Genomic DNA, 17,614 nt, shown 5'->3' with positions numbered 1-17,614 from the left:
TGGCGCCGCTGGCGACACCTACAACGTGCTGACACGAGGAAAGTTTCCAACCGATTACTCATACACAAACAACAGATGACCGGCGTTGCCTGGTGAAACGATGTTTTGATGCCTCTTGTATGGAGGACAAGTGCGTACCATCACGTTTCCGACTTTGATTAAGGGTCGGATTATAGGCTATTGCAATTGCGGTTTATCGTATCGCGACGATGCTGCTCGCGTTGGTCGAGATCCAATGACTGTTAGCAGAAGATGGAATCGGTGGGTTCAGGAGGGTAATACGGAACGCAGTGCTGGATCCCAACGGCCTCGTATCACTAGCAGTCGAGATGACAGGCATCTTATCCGCACAGCTGTAACGGATCGTGCAGCCACGTCTCGATCCCTGAGCCAACAGTTGGGGACGTTTGCAAGACAACAACCATCTGCACGAACAGTTCGACGTCGTTTGCAGCAGCATGGACTGCCAGCTCGGAGACCAGGGCTGCGGTTACCCTGTATGCTACATCACAGACAGGAGCGCCAGCCATGATGTACTCAACGACGAACGTGGGTGCACGAATGACAAAACGTCATTTTTTTGGTTGAATCCTGGTTCTGTTTACAGAATCATGATGCTCGCATCCGTGTTTGGCGACATTGCGGTGAACGCACATTGGAAGCGTGTATTCGTCATCTCCATTCTGGCTCTACCCTTCATTCGAACCCTGTGACACCCTACATTTCAGCAGGATAATGCACGACCGTGTGTTGCAGGTCCTGTACGGGCCTTTCTGGATACAGAAAATGTTCGACTGCTGCCCTGGCCAGCACATTCTCCAGATCTCACACCAATTGAAAACGTCTGGTCAATGGTGGCCGAGCAACTGGCTCGTCTCAATACGTCAGTCACTACTCTTGATGAACTGTGGTATCGTGTTGAAGCTGCATGGGCAGCTGTACCTGTACATGCCATCCAAGCTCTGTTTGACTCAATTCCCATGCGTATCAAAGCCGTTATTACGGCCAGAGGTGGTTGCTCTGAGTACTGATTTCTCTGGATCTATTCACCCAAATTGCGTGAAAGTGTAATCACATGTCAGTTTTGGTATGATATATTTGTTCAATGAACACCCGTTTTATCACCTGCATTTCTTCTTGGTGTAGCAATTTTAATGGCTAGTAGTGTAGTTGGTTATGGGCCTCCGCACAGGCGCCTGGTTCATGCATCCGTGCTGACTGGTGTTTACCGGCGACGAAAGCAACTGCACGTCTGCTGAGTGGTGACTGGTAGCCTTTTCAGGTTATTCACGTTTTATGCTGCATCAGACCGATGGGCCTGGCATATATGGCGTGGTACGTCGGAAAGTAAACAATTTGCAACAAGCATCTGAAGGGTTCAGTCCGCAGGATGGAGCGTTATGTTCTGTGGAATGTTTTCGTGACATTTCCTGGGTCATATCGTCGTTCTGGGAGACACAATGGATCAGTATGCATCTACTTATGTGGACCGTGTCCACCCCTACATGCAGTCGGCACGATGGCATCTACCAGCCAGGCAAAGCAACGTGTCACACAGCTCGCAGCGTACGGTCGTAGTCTGAAGAGCACCAGCATGAGTTTATTGGACTCCCCTGGCCACCAAACTCCCCTGACTTAAAACCGGTCGAGAAACTGTGGGACCACCTCGATAGGGCTGTACCTGCCAGGGATCCTCAACCAAGAAACCTAGCGCAGCTGCCTACGGCTCTGGAGTCGGCATGCTCTACACGCCTGTCGGTATCTTTCTGAACCTCATTGACAGCCCACCTGAAAAAGGTGGCTATTCAGGCTCTTGACATGTAGTCACATTAATATTAGTGGACAGTGGAAAAGAAACAGCGAAGATCGAACGAAGTGCAGCATCCTTCGTCACGGTATCGTTCAGTAGGCGCGAGTGCGTTACGGAAATGCTGAATAACAGAGTTGTGGATCGCCGAGAGATTTTCGGCCCCATACAGTTAAAATTATGAGGGCCTACATTCCAGTAAGAGCGGGGCAATATATTACTTCTTCTCACTTTCCTCCCACGAAATGACAACAAGAAAATAAGAGCAATCGTAGCTCATATTGGGTCAACCAACAATCATTTTTCCCGCGCACCATTCGCGAATAGAACACAGAGGTAGTGAAGTTATAGTTGTACTTCGTTAGGCAACGAATTTGTTTGGTTTTAGTTAATCACTTTATCGTATTTTCAAGGATTCTGTTTAGAAAAGCCAACAGCATATTTTCTACTTAACCTTCGCTCAGTCTGACCTTACGACGGCGCTCTAATGACCTCGGTGTCGACAGAAAATTATACTTTCTTTCTCCCTCGTTCAAGGATCCAGTTGCTGTCTCTGGCGTAGATTTAACGAACCTGAAAAAATAAATAAAAAATACTATCACTTAAGTCATAACAGCTTTCAGTTACGGTGGGTGTGTTATTGTTGTTAACTCTTTCCTTTGCGAAATAAAAAGGCGGGTGGTATTAACTACAAAGACGCAAGACTGTTGTGGCGCTCGGGCACAGAGTGACAGGCACGCTGGAAGCTCTTCGAGTCCGGTGAAGCCCTTTACCTTCGCTCACTAAGCTGGACGGGAAAAACTAGCCTGAGAAACTGCTAGACGGTGTCATCCGCCTGAAAACTAGTTGTTGTGTTTGGGAGATTGCATTAAAACACGTCTGTGGCACAAGCAGCTACTGAAGACCAACATATCAGAAACATTTGTACCAGTGATACACGTGTTTTTCATATAAGACGCAGGCCTGTGAAAGAGATATATATGCCGCTGTGTGTCGTGGCAGTTTGTTAGTTAGTTACGTGTTGCATACGTCACTTTGCACAGCACATCGTAGTGTCGTGGAGTAAGTCCGTTTGCATAACATTAATATAACTGGTATTTAAGACATCGGTACTTAATGTATTTAATTTAATAGAACAAAGACATATCTAACACCTATTGCACTAAATAAGCTAATAATTTTTACACAAAAATTCGTCTATGGAGTAGAGGAAATTGCCTAGAAGAAATTTTTTCAGCTTACTTTCTAATTTATTTCTGATTTAGCTTTGCTGTCTCTTAGTAATTCAATATAATTCATTAAGTGATCAAAGATTTTGGTAGCAGCATTATCAGCGCCTTCCGTCTCAAGGTCAGTTTTAATGAAGATAATATTTCTTGTAGAACTGTAATTATGGATGTTTGTTCCTTATGATTGGTAGTTGATTATTTACGAAGAAGGGCATTGTTCCACCAGACTGTTTTTAAAATATTTTATTTGTACTAATAGTTTCGGACGTTGCCCATCCTGAAGTGCATCTATAGTAACAAATGTGGCAACATCGTTGTGTTTTGTAAAAAAAAAAAAAAAAAAAAAAACTACATGCCTAGCAAATTTGTACATAGCACGGTCGTAATCGGACGTCGCCTTGTAATGTTCGTCACAAATCACACTAGAATTGTACATAGTGTGACTTGTGATATACAGCCTTAATCATAAAATAATTCCAATGCTAGCAATTTCTGATTTAGTAATTCTAGTGGATAGTCTATAAAGGTACATATAGCCTGTTCGGTTGACAGCGCTTTCCGGAATCGAACTGTATGACACTGAGCTTATTCTCCGTAGTTAACGTGTATAATGATTATTTTACATTATCTCTTGAAAATTTTTGAAAGGGACTGGCAATAATGAGATTACTTGGTAATTCTTTACTAACGTTTTGTCTCCTTTTTGTGAAGTGGCTTGACAACAGCACGTTTGAGTTCTTCTTGCGGAAGTGCAGCTGTCAAAAGGTTCGTTACACAAATAACGAGATGTGTTACTAAGTTCAGCTCCACAGCATCAACGACTCGAATTTTATTTTTAAGAGAGCGTATTAATTTACCGTCGAGTGTTGCTCCGTATTTCCATTTACAAATCTGGTACGGGAACTGCGGGATTCTATTTGTTGCTGCACTGGGTATGGTTTTGTTGCTCATAACTCGCCTCATAGCCGAATAAGTCGTTCACTGCCTGTGCAAGTGTTGTGCAGATATTAAAGTAACACATCTAGGCCATACGTTTACTAACTGATCTAACACAAAATAGCGAAAAAGATAAGCCCAACTGATACGCCAAGATCCGACACGACCAGACAGCAACGAACTATTTACTTGCATTCACTGTGAATGGTCTTTGAAAGCTTCTAGGATAATTAACAAAACTTAACGAGGGAAAGGAAACGAAGTAATATTAAAACACAAAGGAGGCACAGATCACGTTAATTTAGCTTGGGAATTCAGTGCGAACAGCCTCTTCATACTTTTGGGAGAAGGATCTACTTAAGAATGAAGCAACGATCTGACAGACTGGTGACTGCAGGGAGATGGAAATTAACAAGAAAGAAAGGCCCATCGTTCCAAACTACAGTAAATTACAGGGAGCCGCGGATTATACATTTGATACCATGACTATAGAGTTTCGATGGTCTCATGGGCCAAAGACCTTCCCTGCTCGGAAGATTGCAGTCAAGCTGGCGTCCGACACCATGGCAATAAAAAAAGTCATAAAGTTCGCTCTGTATTGAATTTACAGCAAACGGTGTTTATTACTACAGCCACCAAGCTGCATCTGAGGATCACAAAAGAGATCAAGTGCAAAATTAACCACATGTTCCATAGCCACCACACTACCTGTTACAAGGCCATGTAACAACTCGAACGCATGATTTTAAGTTACACACGAAAGAATTAATCTTCATACGCAAAAATACAAAGGAGTAAAATAAATCATTCTCTACACGTGAGGGTGGTCATACCACTAGACGTGAAAGAGAACTAATTTATAAAATCTCTACTTGACTGAGAATAACACTTTGACATTGCAGTCTAGATGCGACTGTAAAAATGTTGTCGATGGTAGTGCGCCTGGTTTCCATAACTCCTTCAGAAAATTGTGTGGTACGGTTAGGGACTCAAGTGTAGCTACGGAATAAGTATGCTCCAACGATTAAAATTAAAATCTCCACTTAATATTACATCATTTTGTTTTAGAATCACAAAACTGAATAACGCATCAATTTATTTCTTAATTAACTCAGAATTACCAGATAGAGTCATATATATTATAACCATTATTATTGTCTTTCCGTGAAAATCTGCACTTGCAGGAGAAGCTTTGAAATACTGATTACTGCAAAAGTTATGGCTACCTTCGTTTTATATTTATATCACTCCCAGTCCTTTCTCCATACCTGAACTGAAGCAAGTGGATGCTATGTTATATCTGTCCAGATTCATTGTTCCTATATCTCTTCTCAAATGATATACACAAACATACATTACATCTATATGGTTTCCAGGCAGCAGTTCATTTAAAGAAATTATAAATTCATTGACTTTTTTCTTTAATCATCTGATTAATTCATTGTGTTTATTTTAACTTCCTTTTTACCTTCAATGATATTGTATCCAAAATGTTCAATTATATTTAGTTCTTTTACGACTGATAACCTAAATTTAGACTTAAAAAGGTGCTCCTCTCTCACCAATGACTTCATGGATAGGCCCGTTAGTATCATTGTGCAACGAACCCAGCCACATGTCAATAGCATTACCAAAAACCAAGCCTGTGTTCGACTCGGCGTCTAATAGAAGCAGCATACCTATCTCCATGTGGAGCCGACTCGCAGAACTGTTTAACGGGGATCGATCATAATACCTCAAAATCGTAACAGACTAAAAATTTATTCAACATGGTGCTAAAGCTACCTTTATCAGGTCGCTCACGGTGCTATACCCACGGTCCCTGCCAATACTGTTTCCACCTCTACTCATTATTACCACGTGAACATCCTTTGTAAAATCTGTACACAATTAACCTGCATCCCGTACCACTTGGTTAAGATTGTGAAAATTAAGAAAAGTCTCCTTTTATTACAACTCTTGCCCAGACTTTAAACCACCTTCCAAAGATATTGTTGAAATTTCCTCTCTTGCTGTATATCTATTGACATAGGAGACAATCTGAGTAGCCGTCTTAGATTGTTTGCAAATGATGCTGTCATTTACCGTCCTGTAAAGTCATCAAATGATCAAAACGACTTGCAAAATGATTTAGATATCTGTATGGTGCAAAAAGTGGCAATTGACCTTGAATAAGGAAAAGTGTGAAGTTATTAACATGAGTACTAAAAGAAATCCATTAAATTTAGATTACGCGATAAGTCGCACAAATCTGTAGGCTGTAAATTTAACTGAATACTTACGGATTACAGTTACAAATAACCTAAATTGGAACGATCACATAGATAATATTGTGGGTAGAGCAAACCAGAGACTGCGATTCATTGGCAGAACACTTAGAAGGTGCAACAGGTCTACTAAAGAGGCTGTTTACACCACGCTTGTCCGCCCTATTCCGGAGTATTGCTGTGCGGTCTGGGATCCGCATCAGGTGGGACTGACGGATGACATCGAAAAAGTACAAAGAAGGTCAGCTCGTTTTGTATTATCGCGAAATAGGGGAGATGGGAGATAGTGTCACAGACATGATACGTGAATTGGTGTGGCAATCACTAAAACAAAGGCGTTTTTCTTTGTGACGGGATCTTCTCATGAAATTTCAATCACCAGTTTTTATCTCCTATTGCGAAAACATTCTGTTGGCACCCACCTAAGTGGGGAGAAATGATCATCGCGATAAAATAAGAGAAATCAGGGCTCCCACAAAAATTTAAGTGCTCGTTTTTCCCGCGTGCCGTTCGAGAGAGATAGCATGAAGGTGGTTCAGTGAACCGTCTGCCAGGCACTTTATTGTGAATAGCAGAGTAATCTCGTACATGTAGATATCTATTAACATTGATTGTAATACTTGTGTCTTCTGCAAAATTAACTAATTCTGCTCGAGGTGTGCATTAAATGGATCATTACGAAATTTAGATCAACATATGACCTAATAATGAACCTTGTGGACCTCCTTATATGATTTTACTCCCCCTCCTCCCCCACTCCGCCTCCACCCACAAAAAGAATGTCCCCTGCCTATTGTTATTGATTGATCAAGTACAGATTTCTGAATTAGTTACACAATTGATTATGCAAACCTGCAGTTTATCTGTGCAGTGTTGTTGTTTTGATGCCACTGTCGCCATGCTCCTGCTTTGCGGATAAAAATGTTTCACTACAAAATTCAAATGGCTCTGAGCACTATAATACAATGGTAATCAGTTTCGGGCTTTCAAAAGCCATCTTCAGATGCTGCAACAGAGAACCGAAAAACTTGAGTTAAGACCTGAAACAAGCGCAATTATTTTGATTAGGTCTACTTGTGAGCTTAGTAAATTGCTATTAACAAGTTTATGTGTCTTACTTATGGGCGGCATTTGATGAACAAATGTTCATGCATAGTCAACTAAACATAAAATCATAAATCAGGGATTTATATACATATAACCAACTGTATTTTACCTTCCCCACTCCAAATACGCACTTCCTCTATAAAACAATTTTCAATCGTAAATCCTATAAAAATGACAATTATTAAAATAATATTTCAATCACTTATTCGTCAAATATGAAAGTAGTTACTAGTTGCTAAAACAGTAAAACCTATTTCGAACAAAGTGAGGTTCTTACAATAAAAGAGACAGAGTAGCAATCCATGTGGCATATTTTTCGGCACCCGGCAGCGCTACACTTCAGGCCACTAGATGTTTAAGCTACTGCGCGGGAGGTTAGGAGAGACGACACGAAATGGACGGCCAGGATAGTTCCTTATATAGATATGGAGTCTGTCCGAAAGATGCCCGAAAGAACAGACACCATTGATGACCCGCAGCCGTCTAGAACGAAATTAGAATTATATTAACACCTTCAGTTGCTGACGAAAGTTGATATGTATCAACGGGGACAGGTGAAAATGTGTGCTCCGACCGGGACTCGAACCCGGGATATCCTGCTTACATGGCAGACGCTCTATCAATCTGAGTCACCGAGGGCACAATGGATAGTGCGACTGCAGGGATTATCTTGCGCACGCTTCCCGCGAGACCTACATTGTCACTTTGTACTTCCACACACTACATTCGTAGTGTCCCACCCAACACACTCGTTACTCGTGGAAGAAATTCTTACCACGTCCCGTAAGAGTTCGTGGAATATGTGTGCATCCGCACAGAAGCAGCTCATGACCGGTATTGCCAGAACTATATACTTATATGGATATGGTGTCAATTCTTTCGGACAAGGTGAGAATGTAGGTCTCGCGGGAGGTGTGCGCGAGATAGTCGCTGCAGTCGCACTATCCACTGTGCCCTCGGTGGTTGGAGTGTCTGCCATGTAAGCAGGAGATCCTGGGTTCGAGTCCCGATGGGGAACCCACATTTTCACCTGTCCCCGTTGATACATATCAACGCCCATCAGCAGCTGACGGTATTAATATAATTTTTGGGTAGCTCATTTGGTAGACCACTTGATCGCGAAGGGCAAAGGTCCAGAGTTCGAGTCTCGGTCTGGCACACAGTTTTAATCTGCCAGGAAGTTTCATATCAGCGCAAACTCCGCTGCAGAGTGAATATCTCATTCTGGAAACATCCCCCAGGCTGGGGTTAAGCCATGTCTTCGCAATGTCCTTTCTTTCAGGAATGCTAGTTCTGCAAAGTTTGCAGGAGAGCTTCTGTAAAGTTTCGAAGGTAGAAGACGAGGTACTGGCAGAAGTAAAGCTGTGAGGACGGGGCGTGAGTCGTGCTTGGGTAGCTCAGTTGGTAGAGCACTTGCCCGCGAAAGGCAAAGGTCCCGAGTTCGAGTTTTAATCTGTCAGGAAGTTTCATATCAGCGCACACTCCGCTGCAGAGTGAAAATCTCATTCTGAATATAATTCTAATTTAGGATAGTTCCTCGTTGCAGCTCGCTGGTACTCTTGTTCCAGCTGCGAGGTGTTTATGTTAGGAAGCACAAACGCGGCCCGGACAGCACAGTGGGGCACGCGTTCTCAAGATTGCCTATAATCAGCTACAGCATCTATACAGGAAGCAGTGACTACTTCAGCTAAATAAATCATCGTAAATATTAAAATATGCGTTACTTGCTAACTTATTTTGATCATTGAGGAGCTTATCCGGTTCTTTGCGTTTCGTGAAGTAAATGTCCAGCAAAAGTCCAACCGTTTACTTTCTTCAACAACGTGAATTTTTGGTTGTTGGTCAACGATACCACTATCATGCACGTCGATTTGCTTATGTAGGTCAAGGTCATATAAGATCAAGTACCGCCACCATGAAATGCATAGGTGAAACATTAGACAGAATTGAGCACGTATTTTGGAGAAACGGAGTTACAATTGCGTCCAGGAAAACAGATAAAACCACGAGTGCGTCGTAAATTGCCACACAGGAGCAAGAATATGGGAAATTTGGGGTCCGCAAAATATCATGCCCTGGTTGTCATATAAGCTATGTCGGGAAAACGGCCAGGTTCTTTGATTTGAGATTCAAGGAACACACCTAAGGCAGCAATAAAATAACATTAGATGCCGCGAACGACCACCAAAGGGGTCTGGCTATGAAATTAAATGGCACCCCTGACCTATTACTCCTTGTCGTCGGACTGTATGGTTGGTGACAGTCAGTTTGGTGTCCTACCGCTGTTCAGAGCGCCTCGCCTACCGCTGTTCAGAGCGCCTCGAGACACGTCTTCATTGGTCACGAGGGTCTGGAATTTCACTGAGAGGAGTAAAATTGTCTTCAGCGATGAGTCCTGCTTCGAAATGAGCCACGATGACCAGCGGTGTCTGGAGACACCCCGGACAGTGGTGGAATACCAACCTGAATGTCGTCTGCCATGCAGCCGGAGTGATGGTCTGAGCTTCCATTTCATTTCATAGCAGAACCCATTTTGATGTCATCTACGGCACTATTAGAGCACAGCGTTACATCCACATCGTTAACCACCTACACCTCCCCCTCTCCACAGTCTTGATGCCCTTCACGGCAAGTCATGCTAAGCTTATATTTGAACATGATAATGCCCGCCCGCATGCTGCGAGTACATCTGCTGGTTGTCTTCGTGCTCGCCAAACCTACCTCGTCCAGCAAGGTCACCGGATCGCTCCCCAGTTGAGAACATTTGGAGCATTATGGGCAGGGCCGTCCAACCAGCTCAGGATTTCGGCGATCTAAACCGCCAATGGCCGAATTTGGCACGAAATCCCTCAGGAGGATATTCAGTAACTCCATCGTTCAATGCCAAGCCTTGTATATGAGCCAGCTGTGGACCAATAAGTTATTGACCTGCTCGGTTGGTACAGCACTTTCTGAAACGTCCTGGAAGGTTAAAACTGTGCCGGACCGAGACTCGAACTCGGGACCTTTGCCTTTCGCGGGCAAGTGCTCTACCAACTGAGCTACCCCAGCACGACTCACTCCCCGTCCTCACACTTTTAATTCCAAGCTGTGAGGACGGGTCGTGTGTCGTGCTTGGGTAGCTCAGTTGGTAGCCGGCACGGTAGCTCAGCGTTTTCGGTCAGAGAGCTGGTTGACCTCTGTAATAAAAAACTGTGTGGAAGGATCAACAAACGAACTTGACCGGATGTCATGTGACGTCCGCAACGACCGAACACAGTGAACAACAACGAACAAAAAAAAAAAATGTTGGTAGAGCACTTGCCCGCGAAAGGCAAAGGTCGCGAGTTCGAGTCTCGGTCCAGCACACAGTTTTAACCTGCCAGGAAGTTTCATATCAGCGCACACTCCGCCGCAGAGTGATAAATCTCATTCTGGAAAGCACTTTCTGTCTTTTTTTTCTGAAATTGTAATCATCTGTTCGTCTGTACATGTACATTACATCTACTGGGTTCCGTCTTACCATGGAATGTACCTATCTCGTATTGAGTTCCTTTGAGTCATATCCCATTTTAAAGCCACCCTCCCACCTTTCCATGGGATCAGCGCCCGTGTCACATAGCTCGGCGGCCACAGGTACGCCCCTGGTACCTGGAAATCAGCTCATTCATTTGCGAAGGAAGACATAACTGAAAGCAAATTCCACCTCTTGCTTCAAAGAGCTAATATCCGAAGACGAAGAACTAATACCTCAGGAAGGGCTGCCTGCCAGTGAGTCTCAAATGCGTTTGGCATCGCGCGCCCGCCAACTTTCCTGACGGTCACGGCGAGCCGTTCGTGTCACCGTCGGAGTCACTTTCCCTAAAAGCAGTTACCACTTTAAGAACTCCAACAAACAGCCAGGGCCGGGGGAAATGCGTATTCTGCGCGTCCCGCTGCGTGAGCTGCGCTCTGAGAGAACTTGTGCCCCGCGCTGAAAGGCAGTGAAAAGTGGCACGCACCGAGAATGTAGTTAGGCAAGCCGCTGCCTGCGAAATTCCTGCCACTCCGCCTTTACCCTGGACACAAAACGGGTTTCTCCACCTCGCTCACAGAGTTCCGCTATATCGGACGCGCATTCCCCAGCTGGCCGTGGGCGTCGCACTTATTGTTACCTGGTCGTGAACTGCCTGTCGAAAAGAACCTACCTAACACATACGAAGCCTGAAGCATATCTTTCAAACTGTAGATGTACGTGCTTTTGTACTAATGAGCACTTTGATTAGAGAGAGCTGGCTATTTTGCGGGAACGTGTTCCGACGCCTCTACTCTCTTTAGGACCAAAAAAATGTACATAAATTTAATGAAAATGCTGTTAATTACTCTAAATTTTACGCAATTACTGCGTGCGTTTTCAAGGGTAAGAGTCTTTAGTTATTAAAAATACAGAGAGAGAAAGAGAGAGAGAGAGAGAGAGAGAGCGAGAGAAGAGAGAGGGGGATCAGAGAAAGGTGTTTTACTCTTAAGTTATTTCTCGTCATTGGTTGTAAGCTCTTCTTTGTGTTGTCCCAATTGTCGTAGCTTAATGATTCATGTTAAAGCTGAAAAAATGTGTCCGTGTTCTGATTGTCCATATATCAAATCAGTAATAGCATCAAGCAGGAATGTACGTTCTCTACAAAATCGTTTCATACCGTGTTTTGCAGTTTTTATATACAAAGACATTTCTTTACAAGAATTGGTAACTTTCAGCTGCCTCCTGCGGAAGAGTAACATACCTCCAAGTGAACATGAACAGAGAAGTATCCATTTCACTACAAATATGTGTCGATGTAATAGTCGGCTTTGATCAAACAATTACAAAGAATAATATTTCATTTTTCTTGACTTCAGAAAAGAACATATCTGAAGTACATTAGATACACAAAAATATTTTTCTCATTAAATAGCTAACTTGATGTTAGCTTCATGCTTTATCAATGTACATTTAATCAGTATTGTAGAAAATATACGCAATCTCTTTGTATCATGTTCTAAACTACAGTTATCGGGCAAAAAATGCTGTGCATCGAACAGTTCCATTACAATGTGCATCTACAACCACGATACCGCAGTTATCGGGCAAAAAATGCTGTGCATCGAACAGTTCCATTACAATGTACATCTACAACAACGACACCACAGTGTCGTGACACAATCTATTGCCGGCCGCGGTGGTCGTGCGGTTCTAGGCGCTGCAGCCCGGAACCGCGGGACTGCTACGGTCGCAGGTTCGAATCCTGCCTCGGGCATGGATGTGTGTGATGTCCTTAGGTTAGTTAGGTTTAAGTAGTTCTAAGTTCTAGGGGACTGATGACCTAAGATGTTAAGTCCCATAGTGCTCAGAGCCAGCCACAATCTATTGAACTTATCGCTCATTTCATAAATTTGGGAAATACTGCGTTCAGTCGAACCATGTCTAATCTTTTGCTTCAGATGAGAACTTCTCAGTAAAGATATACAATTTTACGTAACAAAACTTCATTCTGGTTTAACATAAGAGACACCTTCGATCACAAGATAAAATTACATCGTATTATCTACTGCAGTCCTTAGCGATCTTTTTACTTGTACACGCTTCAGCAGGTTTCTTCGTGTGGTTCGTAGTGTGTCATTCAGAAATTATTCCCCGCTTCAGTAACATCTATTGGAAGTACCACATCTTATTCACATTGACAACATAGGTTTTTTGTGTTATAGTTCCCACGAAGTAATCCTGTGAAGCTTGATATGAGGACAGTGCTCATCTTAATTTTGACACTCTTTTTAGTAAAACTTTATGAACAAATTGAGATATTTCAGCCGAATCACGAGGTGAAAATACGTGGATTCTGATAGCTAGTTTCACTTGATAGACGATGTTTTAATTACTATTAATCATTAACATATCGATAAAGATACATCTACAACTCTCGTAATATTTTATCTCGACAAAATTCAATTCCAGTTTTGAATTCCTCTGATTGTTATGGATTCGTGATCTTACGTTTCGTCCGCAGCTCCAGGTCGTGCGGTAGCGTTCTCGCTTCCCGCGCCCGGGTTCCCGGGTTCGATTCCCGGCGGGGTCAGGGATTTTCTCTGCCTCGTGATGACTGGGTGTTGTGTGATGTCCTTAGGTTAGTTAGGTCTAAGTAGTTCTAAGTTCTAGGGGACTGATGACCATAGATGTTAAGTCCCATAGTGCTCAGAGTCATTTGAACCATTTTTGATCCTACGTTATTACTGGGGACCCTTATTAATGTCATTTCAAATAAACATAGGTAGATATTAGTATTTGGTGGAGGGTACTTCTAGCACTACCATTACTTTTCTTATTTTCTGCGTGCGGGAGAATCAGTTGTCGGTAGTACTAGCTGTACATGCTAATTCCACTGATTCTCTCGTCGTGGTCCGATTTGTGGTATGTCCTCAACCTTTTCCTCTAACATATGCTCTCCGAATATTAACAGGGAAGCTGTCCTGCAGCGTTTGCCAGTGGAATTAGAGGAGCACTTCTGTAACACTCTCGCGTTAACTAAACGAATGCGTGAGGAAATGTCTCACTTTTCTTTGGATCTTCCCTATCTTTTCTATTAATCCTACCTAGTAATGTACTCTAATAGAGTAGTGTTTCCAAAGAATTGCTCGAACGTATGTTTTCTTAGCCACATTTTTCATTGATGTTTACACCGCCTTATAATTCTTCCACTGGGTCTCAAACAGGCATCTGCACTTAAACTAACAGTTTTCTGTGCTCATTCCAATTTGGACCTCTCGAAACTGTTGCTTGTGTTTACAGTGATTTATCGCCAATAATTTCGTAGAGCATCAATGCATCGTTCCATCTGTTCATAAACAATACATTATACGCTGTGCAAAAAAATTGAAAGTGCTTGCCACACGAAAACGTGAGTAAAAACGAATATAGGCGTGAAAACATCGTGACAAACTAAATTACATTCTCGAAGATAGGTTAACTCCCAGGAAAAAAATTTCTCATCAACATCGTTTGGTTGCAGATGACAAGCTAGTTGTAGTAATTAACACACAAGTGATCCGGAAAATTCATGCGCACCAAATATAAAGGTATTTACAAAAAGAAACGATCTATTCAAATGGTTCAAATGGCTCTGAACACTATGGGACTAAATTTCTGAGGTCACCAGTCCCCTAGAACTTAGAACTAATTAAACGTAACTATCCTGAGGACATCACACATATCCATGCCCGAGGCAGGATTCGAACCTCCGACCGTAGCGGTCGCGCGGTTCCAGACTGTAGCGCCTAGAACCGCCGGCCACTCCGGCCGGCAAACGATCTATTGTTTGAACTAAACATCCATATAATTTTATAATCATTTAACAAAAATGTTCACATTACAGAATAAATAAAAACGAAAACCCACTGATGATGGCACAGTGGTGCCGAAACGTGTTTGGGTACTGAGAATAAACGGTGGTTTGCATAACTGGCGGACCTCACATCCAACAATTTTAACTGCAAACACGGCCGTCACAGGGAGCTGCAAATCCAAATGATGAATATGGAAGAATCACATTTTCGAAACCCCGTAGTTGTCTTCCATTCTGACGCGTAAGTTCGAAACTTGACCCAAAGGTGGCTACAACTTTCATCTCTAGCGGCCCTACTTCGTGGCGTCTTGCGATTTCACCCTTGGGCTCGGCGATGCTCCAGACAGCGAGCTGTTGACATCTGCAAGAAAAACGAAAACAGCCACAGCTAAGAATTTCATGTGAGCTGCAAGGTGGATTAATGATGTCACCTTGGCACCAAATTTCACCACAGTTCTGCCCCCAACGCCTTCGTGGACGTGCCACTTCCCTTCTTACACACATCTCACTCCTTCGCTTTAAGCCTCTGCTATGGAGGTCTCAACCGTAACAACCGACGTTGAAAATACGTGTTTAGAGTGACCGAGGAAATCAAAATAAATACGTAAAAACCTCAGTGGGTGACATGAAGGAAGTCTGTGAACCACCCCTTCCGTTGGGGCGCTGATTCCCACACATTTCGCAGGCCAAAACGACAGTTTGCATTGCGATGAGCCACACGGCGATGTTCTTGACAACGCTCAACACGGCTGCGCGTTTCATCCCTACCCTGAGGAGAAGGTGGGGCTGCAACCACATTGAATGTGACCCCTTTGCAGCTTAGTGCAACCGTAAGGTTTGCTCTATTACATTGGGTGGAACTACTAGGGACAATTCGAAACAATTCGACGAAGTTTGAACGTAATCGAAAGCAGTAATGGTTGTTTATGCTTTGAAACTTCCTGGCAGATTAAAACTGTGTGCCGGAACGAGACTCGAACTCGGGTCCCGAGTTCGAGTCTCGGTCCGCCACACAGTTTTAATGTGTCAGGAAGTTTCATATCAGTGCACACTCCGCTGCAGAGTGAAAATCTCATTCTGTTTATGCTTTGTGAGCGATCCAGTTTCGCCCCCACCTGTGGCGTGGTCACTAGGGTGCGTGAATGAAACGACAGAGAGTCCCTCTAAGACCTCTCAGTTCGGCAACACCCTAGGTATCACACACACACACACACACACACACACACACACACACACACACACACACACACACATCTTTGCTGAGCACATTAGAAACGTATTTGTAAGAAACTTCGAAACATAATCAGCTTCGCGGCTGATATAGCGCCTGCGGCAGGCAAATCCCACCTAAGGGGTTTCAAAAGGGTTGCCTAACCATCAGGTGCTAGAGAAAACGCAAGGCTAAAGGTGTCAATTGTAACGTGTTCAACAAAGGTGCATTGGTACACCGTGAGTGTCGCCGTACTGGTGCGTCTTAGAGGGGCCCGTCGCCTTTTTAATCACACACTAGTTAATGTTGTGACCCCCCCCCCCTCCCCCTTGGATACCACGCCAGAATTGTGTCCGAAACAGGAGGGACAGATAAGCTAAACACCTTTCGCTCCTTCTGATCACGTTCATATTTCGTCCAATTGTTTCGAACGGTCCCTAGTGTTTCCACCCTGTATAATGGAGCAAAGCTTGCGGTGCAATACACTCCAAAGGGGTCAGATCACATTCAAAGGGTTTGCAGCCCCACTACGTTCTTAAAGTAGGAATGAATCATCCTTGGGCTGGCAGCAGTGTCGAACGATGTCAAGACCATCGTCCTGCTGTTCATCGAATTGCGAACTATCGTTTTCGACCGCGGACATTCGGCAATCAACGCCCCAATGGAAGAGATGGTTTTATTGACGCCCTTTATGCCTTTCCGTGTTGATTGTGAGCGTCGGTGTATCTGATATGATTTTCCGCAGCCAACCATAAGAAAACCGCATGTTTTAAATGCTTAAAGTCGCGGTTCCGACATCGTAGGGACCTCAAGGAAAGGGGCGAAATTTGGAGAACATGGATCTGACAAACTTCCCGTCCTGTGACACGTCCAAGGTGATGTTTGGCAGAATTTTCGGTGAAATCTGTGCCAATGTGAGGTCATTAACCCATCTTGCAGCACACATGAGCTTCTGAACTGCGGCCTTTTCTTTGCATGTTTCTACACCTTGCTGTTTGAGGCGTCGCCGAGTCCGGGTAAGACGACTCTGGGCGTCACGCTATTGCACCATCACACGAAGGTCTTAGGCACCTTTGAGCTAAATTTCAAACTTCTATGACGCAATGGGAAAATATTTTGGGGGTACAAAAAGTTATCTTTAATTTTGTCGTGCAATGTGTTTATGTACGGTGAGGGTCGTTCTGGTCCCACACAAACGGGCGATATTTCTGGCACTTATGCCTCATGTCGATCGACATTTTGTTAGATTTCGTCAACAAGCACTTAGAATTGGTACCATTTCGCACCCCATAAAACGGCAGATGAGTCACGGAGCGCGAGAAAGGAGACTGGAATAGGATCTGTGTCGTACTGGAGTGTATGAAGAGAATGGTGAATCACCCTACGGGGCTTGGCGGCAAGCATATAACTTTGTTTATTACTTTTACTGCTTAAAGGGTTATAAACGACTCCAATTACACTGCTGACAGCACTCACACTGACGGCTTCCCAAATTTGAATGCAGTAGGATCATAGTCAACATGTAGATTTCTTACAATTTCATTTAATGTTATCTATCACTGGGTGTTCAAAATAGACCAATGAGAAACGTGACCTGTGCGGGCAGGTGGGAAGCACCAAAGCTAACTAATTAAGCAGGTTGCAACCACTATTGAGGCTGGCAACATGTATTCACTACGAACAAATGTTTTAGATTTTTCAAGTTAACTTTACGTGTTTATCATCCTCTA

General features: G+C 43.5%; 1 non-coding gene across 1 annotated transcript; it reads right to left on the bottom strand.

Moving 5' to 3' along the window:
* Positions 1-10,323: 10,323 nt before the first annotated feature.
* Positions 10,324-10,398, bottom strand: Trnas-cga. The gene has a single exon. It is a non-coding gene; the product is annotated as a tRNA-Ser (tRNA).
* Positions 10,399-17,614: the final 7,216 nt, after the last annotated feature.

The sequence above is a fragment of the Schistocerca piceifrons genome, chromosome 7 (assembly GCF_021461385.2).
Source record: "Schistocerca piceifrons isolate TAMUIC-IGC-003096 chromosome 7, iqSchPice1.1, whole genome shotgun sequence".
Taxonomy (NCBI): Eukaryota; Metazoa; Arthropoda; class Insecta; order Orthoptera; family Acrididae; genus Schistocerca; species Schistocerca piceifrons.
This window is presented reverse-complemented; position numbering and strand designations above follow the sequence as displayed.